Here is a 16,505-nt window from a genome sequence, read left to right as displayed (position 1 = left end):
GTATGCAATAAGCAAAGAACAGGGACATGATATACAATTTGACTTAACCTCAGCCTGGCAGATAAGTCAGGAAGTTTCCACATTGCTATTTTCTTGCTAAACTATGGTAGCTCAGCAAGAACATGAGACCACTTAGTCTGACCCCCGATATGGCTGCTACAACAACTACCCTGTGAGGTCAATTAGACTGAGACAAAGTGACTGCCAAGATCATCCAGTGAACTTCATGGGGGTTTGAACATAGATCACCCTAGGCCTAGTCAAACATTCTAGCCACTAAACTGCAATGGCTCTCTATCAACAGTACTCTAAAAGCATATCTGTATCTCAGCATGTTTTTCATCCCACAACATTTCAACTACTGTATCTTAAATAGAAAACAAAGCTCATGCAACCAGGTTTGGATAGGACTAGATTCCAGAAAGTATCCCAAAGAATCCGTCCATGGCACCTGAGATATTCAAGAGCAACCAAAACAGCATAACTGAGATCTGCATATTGTTTCTGTTACTCATATTGCAAGCCTGTTTTTCTAAGTCTTTGGTCTCTGTTGCTGGTATGACTGTTAACCAATCAGTCCAGTAAGCTATTTTACTTTTATATTACACTTCAAAGAGCCTAGAATTTAACACAATACTGGAAATACAGTATACTTAAGCCTATAAACACATTAAATAGAATCCTGGATCCAAGAGAATCAACAGAACCAGTGCCAAGTTTAAGTAAGAGGCATCATTTTTTCTTTTTTAAAAATGTAAATGTTTGCTGCTATATTGAGCTCACAAAATAAGACCCAAAAAACCTCACTTTTTTTTCTGCACCAAACTAACATGGTTACCCTCTTGAAGTTGTTTGGTGGTTTAAAAAACAAACAAACAAACAAAAAAGGTCTTCTCCCAAGAAGACTTAAGCTGCACTTACCTGGGAGTAAGCTCCACTGAAGTCAGTGGGGCTTACTTCTAAGTAGACACATATAGGATTGCGCTGTTAGGGACACTTTTAATTACTGAACAGCTAAGTGGCATGTAATTATTATTATTCAGCCTTTTTCTCTAATACAGAAGTAATTTAGCAATTCTGTTCCTGGATGCAACAGAACCAAGGAGTCCCACGTACTTGCATTTTTGTTACCATATTATATTATTTATTATCATCACCATCATCATCACTTTAGAAGCCTCATTTAAACAAGATCTAGTCATCCCTCATGCTTAACAGCTTGAGCTAGGTTGGATGAAGCATCTGTAAAGCAGCAAACCGTAGACGTTGGTCTTTTTCACTCTACAGATAATCAAGAATCCCCATTGTTTCATAAGAGATGAGTGGATGCTGAAGGCAATGTGAGAGAAAGTGAAATGACTTCAGAGTTAGTGAATGTGACGGGAATATGCAGATCCTGAACAAATGTGAAACTCTGCTGATGGGCTCTCTTAGTCAAAGATTTGAGAACCTACCCACTTCGCAAGTATCATTGTTCAAACCACAGTGTTCCTGCAAGCTTTGATAACATTGGTGTATAAGGGGAGTGAGAAAACAGAGCAAGCATTCTGGGAAGTCAAGCCTCTGAGGTTTCAGTGTGCTTATTGTCACTTGGATCTCACCTTTAATTCAGGTTGAAAAATTAATTGGCATTTAGCAATGTTGGGGGATGGGATGCAAATACTGTTCCTGTTGCAGGAAAGGCAACAGTGAAAAGGTAACTTCCAAAGAAAAATGCCAACAACGAGAAAGAAAACCCTTTCCCCTTCATCTCTTTCATGGGTCTCCAGTTAACCACCTAGCAGTGCAATCCTATACACGTCTACACAGAAGCCCACTGAATCCAGTGGGACCTACTCCCAAGTAATTGTGCAATCTAACACGCCTTGGAGGGCTGTGATGGATGCATTTGCTACCAAACAGCCCCTGTGTTCAGGGTCACAGAGGAATAAATACTTCCTGCCTCATTATCCTTATTTTTCCTTCCTATTTTGTTAGAAACTATAAATAAGGGCAACTAACCCGGGAAGAGAATCACATGCGTGTGTGCTGCTAGGGCGAAAATAGATATCACTTTAAATACCTATCTAGCAGCTACGTCTTTTTCCATTTTTACTCTAGAGCAGGCACAGGGGCCGATCCGGCTCTTAAAAGCCCCCTTACCTTCCATGCTAGGGTCCCTTGGTCCCCTGCGCCTACTGTAGTGTAAAAATGAAAGAATTCGGGAAAGAGAAGTCCATAACAACTAGCGGAATGTTTTTAAGCTCTTTTCTATCGACCAAGGTTCCCCTGATGCCATACTTCACAAAGCAAGGTTTTCCTTATAACTCCTTTTCCCCACAACCCCCGCCGCCTTTCTGCTTCTCCTCCTTTTCGTCTTTTTAAGTCAAAGCAAAGACAAGCTGATTTTTGCAGGACGAAATTCCAAGGATAGGACACATGATCTCGTGTGTCAGTATGTATTCGTACTAAAAAGAAAGGAAGGATGGAGCTCTTTCCGTGTCTCTCCATGCTGTCCCGCCACAAGAGCACACCTCATAATATTTCTCTATATTACCTCACCTGTCCCGAGCCAATCAAACGCACATTGAGGCTGCAACCCTATACCTACGTATCTGGGAGTTACTCAATAGGACTTACTTCTGAGTAGACACGTATGGGATCGGGCTCTTAGGGTAAAATCCGACATAAGCCCTACTTAGAGCAGATCCACTGAAATGAGTGGGGCTTAAGTTAGAGATGTCCCATCCATTTCAGTGAGTCTACTCTAAGTAGGAGTTATGTAGGATTTTACCCTTAGCCTCAAAAGGGACACTTCATATTATAACACCTGTCCCGCCACACAATCACATATGCCTCCCTTCTTCACAATGTATATATACAACACATCTGCCCCGTGTACATGGACATACACACACCTCACTGTGAAACCAACACACACACACACACACACACACACACTTCGTTACAGGTACACCTGCCCCTACACATCCCCACCCCACCTATCACTTACCCCCACGATACAACCATGCTTCCTCCCCAAGGATACACAGTCCTGTCCATTCAATCACATCATCACAATTACCCCAAAGATGTACTTCCTTCAGGACCCCAGACAACTGCCTACACTCCCCCCCAACTCCCCATACACAGTTCTAAATTCAGCCATATCTCCTTCAAATAGGCTCACTTCTTTAAACCCACATCAAAGATGCCTCCTCTCCTTCTTCAACTGCCTTCAACCCCGCCAGAGAGGAAGAAAAGAAAGCTGCAGCTCATTCCTTTCATGCTCTAATAAACTTACACACGCACGCACACAAAATAAACTCTGATCAATAAAAGCATAAATGACCCTCTCGTTAAGTGTGGGGTACATCTCTAAGGCTTCTTCCACGGGTCATCGCCAATTCAATATGCCATCACAGAGAGAGAGATAAATGCTTCTCACCTATATCACCTCCTTCTATTCAATAACTGCCCTATCTCCCTTGCACCTCTCCAAATGACGAGGACAGACCTCTACACATATGGGCATTATCCCTTTCCTAGTAGAGCTGCCCTCCCACCCTAGACGCCCCAAAACAGAGGAAGACTTTCTCTATTATATATCCACTCAGATGTCATAAATACTAATAAGCTGCCATCCCTTTCACAATATGCTCAGAGAAATAACAGAGCATTTGTTACCCACCTCCCCTCACGCAGCCTCACGTCCACGCCATTTCGCTTCTGCTTTCCCCTCACCTCCCCAAAGCTCTGATATCCACCTACCTGCACGTGCCTGTCCATAGGAATGTGATGTGATGTGTGCGTGTGTTGTGCGTTGTGGTGGTGGGGAGTGGAGACCGTGGTCTATTCGTGATATTGGATGGTAAGGTTATTCATCAGATCTTGTTTAGGCTAGGAAGGGAGAGTGTTGTGTCTGAGGGGTGTGAGGGGTGTCTTTCATCCCCGTCCACTGGCAGCTCTCTCTGTCTTCCTCCTCACCCCACTGTGTGTGTGTGTTTGCCGAAAGCTATCCTCCTTCTTTCCTCGGTGTATTATTAAACGCTCTGTGAGAAAGAGGGAGACACAGAGGGGGAGAGAGCTCGTATCAGCTACCGGAAATCGAAGCCCTGGTCATAAATATACCACAGGAAGTACCACACACGCACACATACAGCCACATATCCCCTCCCTGCTGTTACACGCTTAGCCAACCCCTCCGCCGCCGCCCCCCACTGCTCCAACACACACAGAACACGCACACCTCCATGCTCCATTGGTATCCCTGCCTCAGCCCACAGCTATAAAGAGAGGGAGTGTACGAGTGGAAGGGGACACTATAATATATGCTGAGGGTTCGTCTGCCAAACGCCTGCTAGGGATTTATTATACAGCCAGCTATGAGTGCAGAGCAGAAATACACTTGGGATATCAACACAACATGAGCACATAAGCACAGTGCAATCCAGCATCTGTAATCAATCTTTCTTTCTTTCTTTCTTTCTCATCTATCTATAATCAGTACATAAACCTATAGCATGTAATATGTCTATGGAGGGAGACTGAATATACATATTACTGAGAGAGAGTGAAAGTGGGTATTTCCAAAGCAGTTTAAGAACTCATAGAAAAAGTGACTAGAAATACTACAGTGTGTGTGTCTGTGTGTGTGTGCGCGCGCGCCTGCCTATGAAGATATATTTACAACCTCTCACAACTCAGCCGTGCGTGATCCACACACACGCAAGGTTCTGTCACACCCTGCTAGGAGGGGTCAGGAAGGACGTGTCAGAGAAGAGGATGGTTCCCATACTTCTAAACATACCTCAGCCCCTAGTCTCAACGAATGTTCACATCCCATTTAAAAATACAGAAGCCCAATAAATATTTTTAAGCCTTTAATCTGCGCAAAGACGCTTAACTAAGTAAAGACAGACTAGACGCGCATCCCAAGATATTAGTATCCGGTGCGAGTATTGCATAATCTACATGTCACTCAGGTGCTCTCGGTTGCGAGAGCAACACACACACACACACACACTCACACACTCCGTTTATATACATGTCAACGATGCCGATCAAATAGAGTGCATGTTTGTGCGCCCCAGATCGTGCTGTCCTCTTCTCTTCTGTTATCTGTCTCCTTCCTTCTGCATTCTTCGATATTTATTTCATATGATATCCTGGTAACTGATTCCAAATTCCCTCGAGCCAAGACTGAACAAAACAGCCAAAGAAAAATCACCGCAAGTATTCACACTGTCAAAGGACCAAATGTTGCAGCGGTGAAGCCATAAGATTTGTAATATAGCGCACAACACTTCTTATTGCTTTGTGGAGAGCGGCCTCTCCCGCCTTTTTTCCCTCTCCAGCGCAGAAAGGGACGCTGTGGTGAATATCTCACAGAACGGGGAGTGAGAAAGATGGAGGAGCTGGAGGGGCGGGGGGAGCGTGTTATTCAATGGCGAGGCAATAAACAGCACATTAAATACAATGTCAAGCAAATGTCCGCCTTTGGAACAGCGGCAGCTGGGAAACCTCTCCCCGTCCTCTGAGTCCCTCTGTGCGCACCAGCAGAGGAATAGCTCGAATTATTAAATTAAAAGATCTCTGGTTGTGTTGTTTGCGGGAGGATTTTTTAAAATAAAAACATATCCTTCTTCTTGTTTGTAAACTGGAAAAGTGGGACAGCGCGGGAGGGAGAGATCGTGTTGGGCTAGTTTTTCTCTCTCCCCAGTTGTTTTTGGATCAGGAAAGGGGAGTGTTTATTCTAAGGCAGTGCTGCTGCTTGCTGGAGCCAATGGAAATTGCAGAGGAATCCTCCTCACACCCACCACTTGATACTTCACCCAGCAATTGCGTTTGCCACGTACGGTGGCCACTGACACATTGCCCCCCAAAGAGGAAACGCATCACCAAAGGAGAGGACGAAAGATTATATCAATTTGCATAAGATTTGCATATGCTGGTTTTATATGTATGGATGCAAAGTTAGAAGCAATAGCTAGAATTTAAATGGAAATATATCACACCATAATGAAGAAGACTGCCAAGTGCTGTTGATGGGCAACTTCTCAAGAGCTCTGCTCTCCCTTCTTAGGGTTTAATTAATCCCTAATTTAATTAATTAATCAATCCCTAATTTAATTAATTAATCTTTAATTCACCCCCAAGCAGCCTTTAATTTGTCTCCCCTTGTTCCTGGTTAGCTTCTTCCTGGTGATAGCTTTGCATAACTCTCAGCCTTCTCTGTGTTATTACATTTCCCACCATACAACCGAATTTACCAATAAGTAGAATTCTACAATGGTGCCGGGGGTCTCTATATCAATCCCTTATAGTATCTTTATTGGTTAAGTCAGTGCATTCAAAATAAGAGCTAACATAATATATATCCTGCACTTGCTACTGTAACAGATAGCATTTAGTTACCTTCACTGGTTTGGCATTGGCAGTTTCTCTATTTTACTTTATTTAAAATATATTTTCTGAGCACTCGTGGAAAACCAAAATCTAAACTAAAAGTTAACCTAAATACCGCACAGCTAATATTGTAGGAAGTTATTAGTGCACTTGTATATTGAGTAATGTTTCAGGACAAGTGCAAGACCTTTTGTAATTACCTTATTGCTTTAGTAACCACTTTCTAATAGGAAAATGTACCCCTACTCCCATTTTCTTTTCAACAAAAAAGTGCACTGTCCATATTGTACTTGACCCAGGGAGTGAAATAATCAATAAAGGGCACAATCCTATGGCCGCTAGTCAGTGACTAGATGGCCATAGGATAGGTGTTTCTGGGAACCAACCCCCACTCCCTCCCACGCCACCTTGTAGGTAGCACAGATCAGCCCCGCGCTCCACACTCGTAACAGCAGCACAGAGCAGTGAAAATGGGGCATTCCCGGGGGCAAGCCAGGGTGGGGAGGTTGGAAATGCTAGCACGACACATCCTACACGTCATCTGGGCACTGCTTCCCGCGCTTCACAAGGTCCTGTGGCTAGATAGCCAAAATCGGCTGTCTAGCTGCGAAAGCAGGGCAGGAGGAGCAAGGAGGAGATCCGCTCCTCACCACTCCTCCTGCCCTGCACTGGATAGGTGGTCATCCCTGGGCTCAGAGGTGACCATCGATCTAGATAGGATTGTTCCCAAAGATAATCTCCTTGGAAATGTTGCAGAACCAATGTTGCAGAACCATGATGCAGAACCATGCAGAGATTTATAATTTAGCCAGGAAACAAAACCCATATGTTCCCAAATAAGAAAGGGAAATCGTTGGCTATATCTAATGGTGTCACATTGTAGGATGTCAGTGAAAACCATAATTTGGAACAAGAGAACTTTGAAATTTGAAAAACAAACAAATAGCAACAAGTCCATTGATCCAACATCACCACAATTAATGATACATGCAAACCCCGTGGCCATATAATTCCCTGATGTTGATCAAGAAACTTTCACTGTATTACATTATCTTCAACAGTTCCTGGGAGGTATTCTGAATAGTGATCCAAACTACATGATTAGAGATGCTGCTGAAGTTCACCAGGCTCAAGCCTGGAAACAAGCTTCAGGACCTCAGTAATGCTTGCATCAAAAGAGAGATGAGTGTTAGAAGCACCCCCAAATTCTTCTCTGTCTTGGATAAAAATCTGAGCAGCAGAAGACTTTCTGGGCATAGCCTTGGAAAGCAGCTCCTTCTCAACAGATGGAGAGGATTCTCTCCATCCGTTTGCACGGATCTATTTTCTGGAGCTGCCTCTTGGATCCCCCTGGGGGTGGGGGTTTGCCCCCCAACAGCAGTTCTTTGAAGTGCAACACCATAAAGCAGCTTTATGTTTCTCCATTTGTTTGAAGGAAGCTGCATTCCAAGGCTGCACCCAAAAATCACTGCTGGAGGGCAAAAATACCCATCTTCTTACCTTTCTTTGTGCTTCTAGACTATTTCTGTTGCTTGGGCACCCAGACCACTACTTAGTCCTGCAACTGTAGTGTCTCCCGTGCAGAGCTTGTCCCATTCCTCTTAGATACATTCCAAAAAGAACGGAGTTGTTAAAAAAGAGAGAAAACAACCAGTTCATTTTCTGAGTGATCTGAGGCTTAGAAAATAAGCCCCCTTCCTGCCAGTCTTCTTGATCCACAAAACACCCTCCTTCTTTCAAAAATTGTCCCTACAAAAACTGCTGCTGGGAGGCAAAAACCCATCTCTGGTTGTTGTTCAGTCGTTCAGTCGTGTCCGACTCTTCGTGACCCCATGGACCATAGCATGCCAGGCCTTCCTGTCTTCCGCTCTCTCCCGGAGTGTGCTCAAGTCCATATTCATTGCATCGGTGATGCTATCTAGCCATCTCATCCTCTGCCGTCCCCTTCTCCTTTTGCCTTCAATCTTTCCCAGCATCAGGGTCTTTTCCAGGGAGTTTTCTCTTCGCATTAGGTGGCCAAAATATTTGAGCTTCAGCTTCAGTATCTGTCCTTCCAATGAGCACTCAGGGTTGATTTCCTTTAGGATGGACTGATTTGACCTCCTTGCAGTCCAGGGGACTCATAAGAGTCTTCTCCAGCACCACAGTTCAAAAGCATCAATTCTTCAGCGCTCAGCCTTCCATATAGTCTGGCTCTCACAGCCATACGTTACTACTGGGAAAACCATAGCTTTGATTATACGAATCTTTGTCGGCAAGGTGATGTCTCTGCTTCTTACTATGGTGTCTAGGTTTGCCATAGCTTTCCTCCCAAGGAGCAAGCGTCTTTTAATTTCATAGCTACAGTCACCGTCTGAGGTGATCTTGGAGCCCAAGAAAATAAAATCTGTCACTGCTTCCATTTCTTCCCCTTCTATATGCCAGGAAGTGATGGGGCCAGATGCCATGATCTTAGTTTTTTTAATGTTGAGTTTCAAACCAGCTTTTGCGCTCTCCACTTTCACCCTCAACAAGAGGCTCTTTAGATTCTCTTTGCTTTCTGCCATTAGGGTGGTATCGTGTACATATCTGAGGTTGTTGATAATTCTCGGCAATCTTAATTCTGACCTGTGATTCATCCAACCCGGCGTTTCTCATGATGTACTCTGCATATAAATTAAATAAGCAGGGCGACAATATACAGCCTTGTCGTACTCCTTTCCCAATTTTGAACCAATCGGTTGTTCCATGTCTGGTTCTTACTGTTGCTTCTTGACCCTTGTACAGGTTTCTCCGGAGACAGGTAAGGTGGTCTGGTACTCCCATCTCTTTAAGAATTTACCAGAGTTTGTTGTGATCCACACAATCAAAGGCTTTAGCGTAGTCAATGAAGCAGAAATAGACGTTTCTGGACTTCTCTTGCTTTCTCCATGATCCAGCTGTAGCAGCCATATCGGGGGGTTAGACTAAGTGGTCTCATGTTCTTGCTGAGCTACCATAGTTTAGCAAGAAAATAGCAATGTGGAAACTTCCTGACTTATCTGCCAGGCTGAGGTTAAGTCAAATTGTATATCATGTCCCTGTTCTTTGCTTATTGCATACTGTGTTCCTGTTCTTTACTTATCGTACCCCATGACCCATTTCCTGTACCATAAACAACTGAGCCAACTGCAAAACCGCAAGAGAAGGGGTGGGGGGGAGAGTCCTCTGTGTGTCACCATATCTATAAAAGCAATGTGTTGATGTGCCTCGGGGCTTCTGGCTCTTTGGAAGTGATTCCAGCCTTAAGCCCGCGCGTTAAATAAAGAGGAACTCCTTTTCCTTCACTCCGTGGTCTCTCTGACTCTGATTTCTGCAGCACAGCGAATGTTGGCGATTTGATCTCTAGTTCCTCTGCCTCTTCGAAACCCAGCTTGTACTTCTGGTAGTTCTCGGTTCACATGCTGCTGAAGCCTAGCTTGTAGGATTTTGAGCATAAACTTGCTGGCATGTGAAATGAGCACAATTGTACAGTAGCTTGAACACTCTTTGGCATTGCCCTTCTTTGGAATTAGAATGTAAACTAACCTTTTCCAGTCTTGTGGTCACTGTCGAGTGTTCCAAATTTGTTGGCATATTGAGTGCAGCACTTTTAACAGCATCATCTTTTAGGATCTTAACTAGCTCAGTTGGAATACTGTCATCTCCACTAGCTTTGTTGTTAGTAATGCTTCCTAAGGCCCACTTGACTTCACTCTCTAGGATGTCCGGCTCAAGTTCAGTGACTGCACTATCATGGCTATCAGGGACATTCAGATCTTTCCTGTATAGTTCCCCTGTGTATTCTTGCCACCTCTTCTTAATCTCATCTGCTTCTGTTAGGTCCCTGCCTTCTTTGTCCTTTATCATGCCCGTCTTTGCACAAAACATTCCCTTGAGATCTCCGATTCTCTTGAAGAGATCTCTAGTCTTTCCCATTCTGTTGTTTTCTTCGATTTCTTTGCATTTTTCATTTAAGAAGGCCTTCTTGTCTCTCCTTGCTATTCTCTGGAACTCTGCATTCAGTTGGGTATATCTTCCCCTTTCTCCCTTGCTTTGTGCTTCCCTTCTTTCCTCAGCTACTTGTAAAGCCTCATCAGACAGCCACTTTGCTTTCTTGCATTTCTTTTTCTTTGGGATGGATTGAGTTGCTGCCTCCTGAACAATGTTACGGACCTCCATCCATAGTTCCTCAGGCACTCTGTCTATCAGGTCTAATCCCTGAAATGTATTCCTCACCTCCACTGTATATTCATCAGGGATATGATTTAGGTCATACCTGAATGGTTTAGTGGTTGTCCCTACGTTCTTCAATTTCAGCTGAAATTTTGCAATAAGAAGCTCATGATCTGAGCCACAGTCAGCTCCAGGTCTTGTTTTTACTGACTGTATAGAGCTTCTCCATCTTTGGCTGCAAAGTACATAATCAATCTGATTTCGATATTCACCATCTGGTGATGTCCATGTGTAGAGTCGCCTCTTGTGCTGTTGGAAAAGAGTGTTTGCTATGATCAGCGTGTTCTCTTGGCAAAACTCTATTAGCCTTTGTCCTGCTTCATTTTGTACACCAAGGCCATGCTTGCCTGTTATCCCGGTGATTTCTTGACTTCCTACTTTAGCATTCCAATCCCCTGTGATGAAGAGGACATCTTTTTTTGGTGTTAGTTCTAGAAGGTGTTGTAGGTCTTCATAGAACCAATCAACCTCAGCTTCTTCAGCTTCAGTGGTTGGGGCATAGACTTGAATTACTGTGATGTTGAATGGTTTGCCTTGGATTCGTACTGAGATCATTCTATCGTTTTTGAGATTGTACCTCAGTACTGCTTTTCCCACCCTTTTGTTGACTATGAGTGCTACTCCATTTCTTCTAAGGGATTCTTGCCCACAATAGTAGATATGATGGTCACCTGAATTAAATTCGCCCATGCCTGTCCATTTTAGTTCGCTGATTCCCAAGATGTCGATGTTCAATCTTGCCATCTCATGTTTGACCACCTCCAGCTTACCTTGATTCATTGATCTGACATTCCAGGTTCCTAAACAATATTGTTCTTTACAGCAACGGACTTTCTTTTCACCACCAGACACATCCACAGCTGAGTGTCCTTTCGGCTTTGGCCCAGCTGCTTCACTTTTTCTGGCACTACTTGGAAATTCCCTCTGCTCTTCCCCACTAGTATATTGGACACCTTCTGACCTGAGGGGCTCATGTTCTGACGTCATATCTTTTAGCCTTGTGATACGTTCCATGGGGTTTTCTTGGCAAGAATACCAATTGCCATTTCCTTCTCCAGTGGACCACATTTTGTCAGAACTCTCCACCATGACCTATCTGTCTTGGGTGGCCCTGCACGGCATAGCTTATAGTTTCACTGAGTTACGCAAGCCCCTTCGCCACAACAAGGCAGTGATCCATGAAGGGATCCATACAGTGATCCATGAAGGGTCTCTGGTGGGGGCAGATAATTAATCAGGTCTGAGCAGGCATAGAGGGGAAATTTAACCTGTTCTTCTCCTATGGCAATCCTGAAAAACAGCTCTTCTCTGAAGCTGGTGTATGCTTTGGTAGGGATATCCCTATAAGTGTCCCCCTGCTTCCTTGTGTAATTCCAGTGTTCACTAAACTTGAATTGACTAAGGCATTATCAGCTTTACTGCCACTGTTTTTCAAGTAACATCATGATAGATGCAATCTGGAGGTATTTCAGTGCCAACACACTTTCCAGGCTTGCTGAAGACATAGGAAAGGTTCCTCCTGTGCAAGCACCGAGTCATTGCTGACTCCCAGAGGGATGCCGCTTGCGCTGGCGTTTTCTTGGCAGACTGTAGCGGGGTGGTTTGCCATTGCCTTCCCCAGTCGTGACTACCTTTCCCCCAGCAAGCTGGGTACTCATTTTACCGACCTCGGAAGGATGGAAGGCTGAGTCGACCTGAGCTGGCTATCCGAGACCCGGCTTCCGCCGGGATCGAACTCAGGTCGTGGGGAGAGCTTCGGTTGCTATACTGCCACCTACCACTCTGTGCCACACGAGGCTCTTTGCTGAAGATATAGATGGCCATAAAATTAATGTGTTTGTAAAACTATTCTAAATGGAAGAAGAATTAAGCTGTAGTTGTCTGTGAAGTCCGAATCAGCTCTCCCCCCTCCCCGTCAGTAGCCAGGGATGTAGACAAAACACACTTGAGTGGTGGGTTAAGGACAGACTTTGAGAGATCTAACAAGCTTACATCTCAAGGTAAGTTGGCTGGGGTCAGCCTCATAGTCAGCATCCCTTGCAGGAGGAAGTAGGAAGGAGAAAAAGGACAGTAGGCGAGGAGAGGAGGAAAAAAGGCAATCCAATCTCCCAGAGACCCCTCCCACCTGACTCAGGTACATATTAATCCTTCAAGACCAGGTTAAGTGACTCATGGTCTGAGTCCCTCCAACAGTCTGGGGGGTGCAATCCTACGCAAGCCAACCTGGGAATAAGCTTTAGTGAACACCACGAGATTTATTTCCAACTAACTGCGCATAGGATTGCAGATGGAGAAACTGGCCAGATGAGAAGGAGAGTGGGAGGCAGTTTAGGAAAGTGGGTCTTCTGTGTGGGACTGTGAGGAACACACAGGTTGTTTTCTTAACCTGTGGATCTCGTAAATCCATATGGTAAGGCCCTAAATAGGTTGTAGCGATCTAACTAATATGCCAGCCATAATAATACATAAGGATGTTGAGTAATCATCACAAGAAAGCCACTTGAAACTACCTTCGGCAGTAAGCAGGTGTCTTAATTGCAGAGCAGGTGGTTGGGTTAGTTTATCAACCATGTGTGGGAAGGCATTTTTAATTGCCTCAGGATAATATAGGATATTATTCCGGATACATTACAAAACACATCAGCTGGTAGTGATTAAACCTTATGTGCACTTTTTAGTGTATAGCACAGAAGTAATTTAACTGTGCAACCTCTTCATTACATCTATTAATTACTTTTGAGACAATAGGCCTGTCTATGTATTGGGAAATTGATGGTCCTGCTCATTAATCTTTAGCCCCGATCTAATGTTCAGTCCATGCTTCAGGCTTTTTCTTGTGCTGATGTCCCAAGTTCACAAAACCCTAATGGATTAACATGTTACTGAAATAATGTATGTGAAACACTTCAAAGACTGTGGTGTTGCTAGGCTTGGGTGGATTCCCTTGCCCGGAATCCATTTCCTAGGGCTTGGGTCTATTCCCCAGAGCCCTAACAGTCCATTGGTGACTATTGAAGGGCTCTTTTCTTAGCTTAATTGCCATTCTTGGGGTGATTTTTCAAAAGGGGATTGCAGCTGGAGAGGGAAGGGTTAACACTCCCCTCCCCTCAAAAAGTTCTCCTTGAATGGCAATTAAGTTTAGGGGGGAAAATCCATTTCTTTGGGATGATTTAAGGCAGGGGGGAAATTAATTGAAGAATATATTTCATTTGACATTATTTAGATGAGAAATTATTTGTTTGGGTTTGCCTCCTGCGAACTTTAAATAAATCCTGGTAATTATTTCTATTTGCATATATAGATATAAATCAACATATGCAAATTTAATGCAGATTTGGGTTCTGTGAGCCTGGGCCCCAAATCTTTTAAGTATCCAGCAACATCCCCGTTTGAAGCCTTAGAAAGCCCCCACACCATGAAAATGCTATCTCTAGGGTCCATATTGCTGGTCTTTAAGAATCAAACATATGTTAGAGGGATTAAGGGTACAATGGCAGCCAGTGCTAGATTAATTGTTAGGCAAAGTTCCAGAGAAAATGGGGCTCTTGGTGTAATGTAGCTATATAATAATGTCCCTTTGCACAGAGCTTACCTATTCTCAGGTGCATAATTTCATACCCTACTGGGTTGGGGGGCACCTCTGTAAAGTTCAACAAATTTCAGTGCTCTGATATTGAATATTAAATATTGATTATATTCAGAATTAAAGTGCACTAGACATGTATTTTAAGAGCATTTGTTATATATATGCTCAATATGCTCTAGTTCACCAGGGAAAAGCCTGATTTTCTGATAAATCTGTCTGTTGTGCCTCTATTTTGCTTTCTAGGGAGGTTTTGAGGATGTGTTTTCAAATCCTTGTTAATGTGAATTGCTAGATTGGCTATGTTTCAGTCATTTTCCATGAGTGCATAGAAGTTAATTGTAGACAGATAAGTCTTGCCTCTTCTGCACATGCATTAAGGAAGTAGGAAGTGCACAGATGGTTGTTTCATATGCTGCAGCTAAGGAAACCCCTGAACTTCTCATCTAATTTTCTTCCCAGATTTTGGAGTTTGATTTACCTGGTCTTGTTTCTTAAAAAGAACCAGTGCATTAGGAACTCTTCATTGTTCTGTGTAACTTCAGTTGAAGGGTTTGCTTCAGCTTCAAAGTTTGCTGTATCAAACTAAGAGCTATTCCAACCTGCACAAAGCAGCGTCTGTTTGCTAGTAAATAAACAAAATCTACATTACCAATGTGCATATATGTGTACTGATAAAATATCATGCAGAAAAAGCAGCCTTGATATGATTGTATTAATGGTCATATTAGGATTCTTTTTGTTTTAGCACTTATAAAATTAATTCTGGATTTGGAGTATACAGTTTGCCTCAACTTTCTGTTCCTTCAACCATTTGCAACTTTCTCTTTCTCCTTATGTTATCTATGAGCATTAGTAATACTAAAAAAGAATATTGATACAATCATACAATCACATCAAGAGTGCTTTTTTGTAGTGTTTTATCAATGCACATAGGTAACACAGAGGGGTATGTGTGTTTGGGGGAGGAGGAGATGCCAATGAACTGGAGGAATGGAAAACTATAGCAAATTATCTGTACTCCAATTCCATAAATTTTTCTAGTCAAGCTGGAATTCAGAAGGGTGACATGCCCAACAGAGCAAAGTCATAGAACAGAAATGGAATGGAACAGGGTTAATCTGCTGATCCCTAGCTGTAACTGGTGAAGTTCATTTTGAACTGTTTGCAGGGAAATCATGTTGTTCTGGTGTACTTTAACCAAAAGTAAATCCCTTTACTTTTAAATCACTACATGTCAAGCTATAGCACAGGAAATGCATACAGCCTATAGCACTTGAGAAGAACCTTCAGCAATGTATAAGCAGGGAGATAGGCTTGGGGAGTAATGCTTGGTGTGAGACACAGGGTGTAACATAAAGATAAGTGTCTTGATTTACATCTGTAAAATGCTGTAGAGTACGTTTTATACTTTGCAACAACTATAGTATAGCAGTGTTAACAATACAGTTTTTTTTGTACTCCCCTTTTTTTGTTGCTGTTCTTGTTAATAAAGAAACTGTATGCTTTCGGTATGCATAGTCAATTCATTTGCATTGTTTATAACCAACAGTTTGCAGAATGAGTGAGCTAGCCAGATATAGAGGTGTTCATGTGGGAAAGACTGCAAACCACCACTTCACCTGCTCATTATGACTGCTTCTTTGATATTTCCCTTTGGATTTTTGTTAGAACCATGATGTTTACAAATAAAAGAATGAATTCTGAGAACATTAATCCTACTCACAAAGTGTCATTGCACAGCCACTTTGGAATGTGAGCCAACCTTATTAGCAACTTCTGCAAAAATAAAAATATTGACCCACAAATTACTAAGATATAAAATGCTCTCTGGTGGTTTCAATAAAGTGGAATATGTTAGCAGTGACACCTGGTGTTCGCAATGGGTTTATGCAGAGATCCTATCTAATGTAGTGCATGATTTTTTTCTCTTAGGGCGCAATCCCATGCTGGCTGGTCATGCTAGGAGTTGTAGGCCTTTTTCCTGTCTAAACTTGCATAGTATTGTGCCTTTAATCCATTATGAAATCACTGAGGGAAAGGTACCTCGTATCTCTCTCTCTTGCTCTCTCCACACACACACAGAGACACACATGTGTGTGTCTCTGTGTGTGTGCGTATATGATAAAAATTTAATACTTATTGTATTTTCTTTTCTCTCCAGAACCTAGCCACTTTGGATGACTGATTTGTGTCAAATTATTTTTAAAGTTATTTTTCTCTGCGTCATAAACAAAGGATGAAAAAGCATTCAGAGGCGAAATCAATGGATAATGCAATCAAGCAATCTGAAAATATGGCA

At 42.9% G+C, this 16,505-nt stretch overlaps 1 protein-coding gene across 2 annotated transcripts in view; it reads right to left on the bottom strand.

Annotated features, from left to right (window-relative positions):
- Positions 1-16,505, bottom strand: part of HSDL2 (hydroxysteroid dehydrogenase like 2) — an 86,833-nt gene that overhangs the window by 27,433 nt on the left and 42,895 nt on the right. Inside the window, exon 12 of one of the 2 annotated variants that reach the window (XM_084834713.1) lies at positions 3,949-4,031. The exons of the other annotated variant lie outside the window; for it this stretch is intronic. The gene's annotated coding sequence lies outside the window, so the exon portion shown is untranslated. Of the gene's footprint in view, positions 1-3,948; positions 4,032-16,505 lie in introns of those variants that run through there. 2 annotated transcript variants of the gene reach the window in all.

The sequence above is a fragment of the Heloderma suspectum genome, chromosome 2, assembly GCF_057233095.1.
Source record: "Heloderma suspectum isolate Gila_16-S chromosome 2, 16-S_ref, whole genome shotgun sequence".
Classification (NCBI taxonomy): domain Eukaryota; kingdom Metazoa; phylum Chordata; class Lepidosauria; order Squamata; family Helodermatidae; genus Heloderma; species Heloderma suspectum.
Note: the sequence above shows the minus strand (reverse complement) of the source record. Positions and strands in the feature narration are given on the sequence as shown.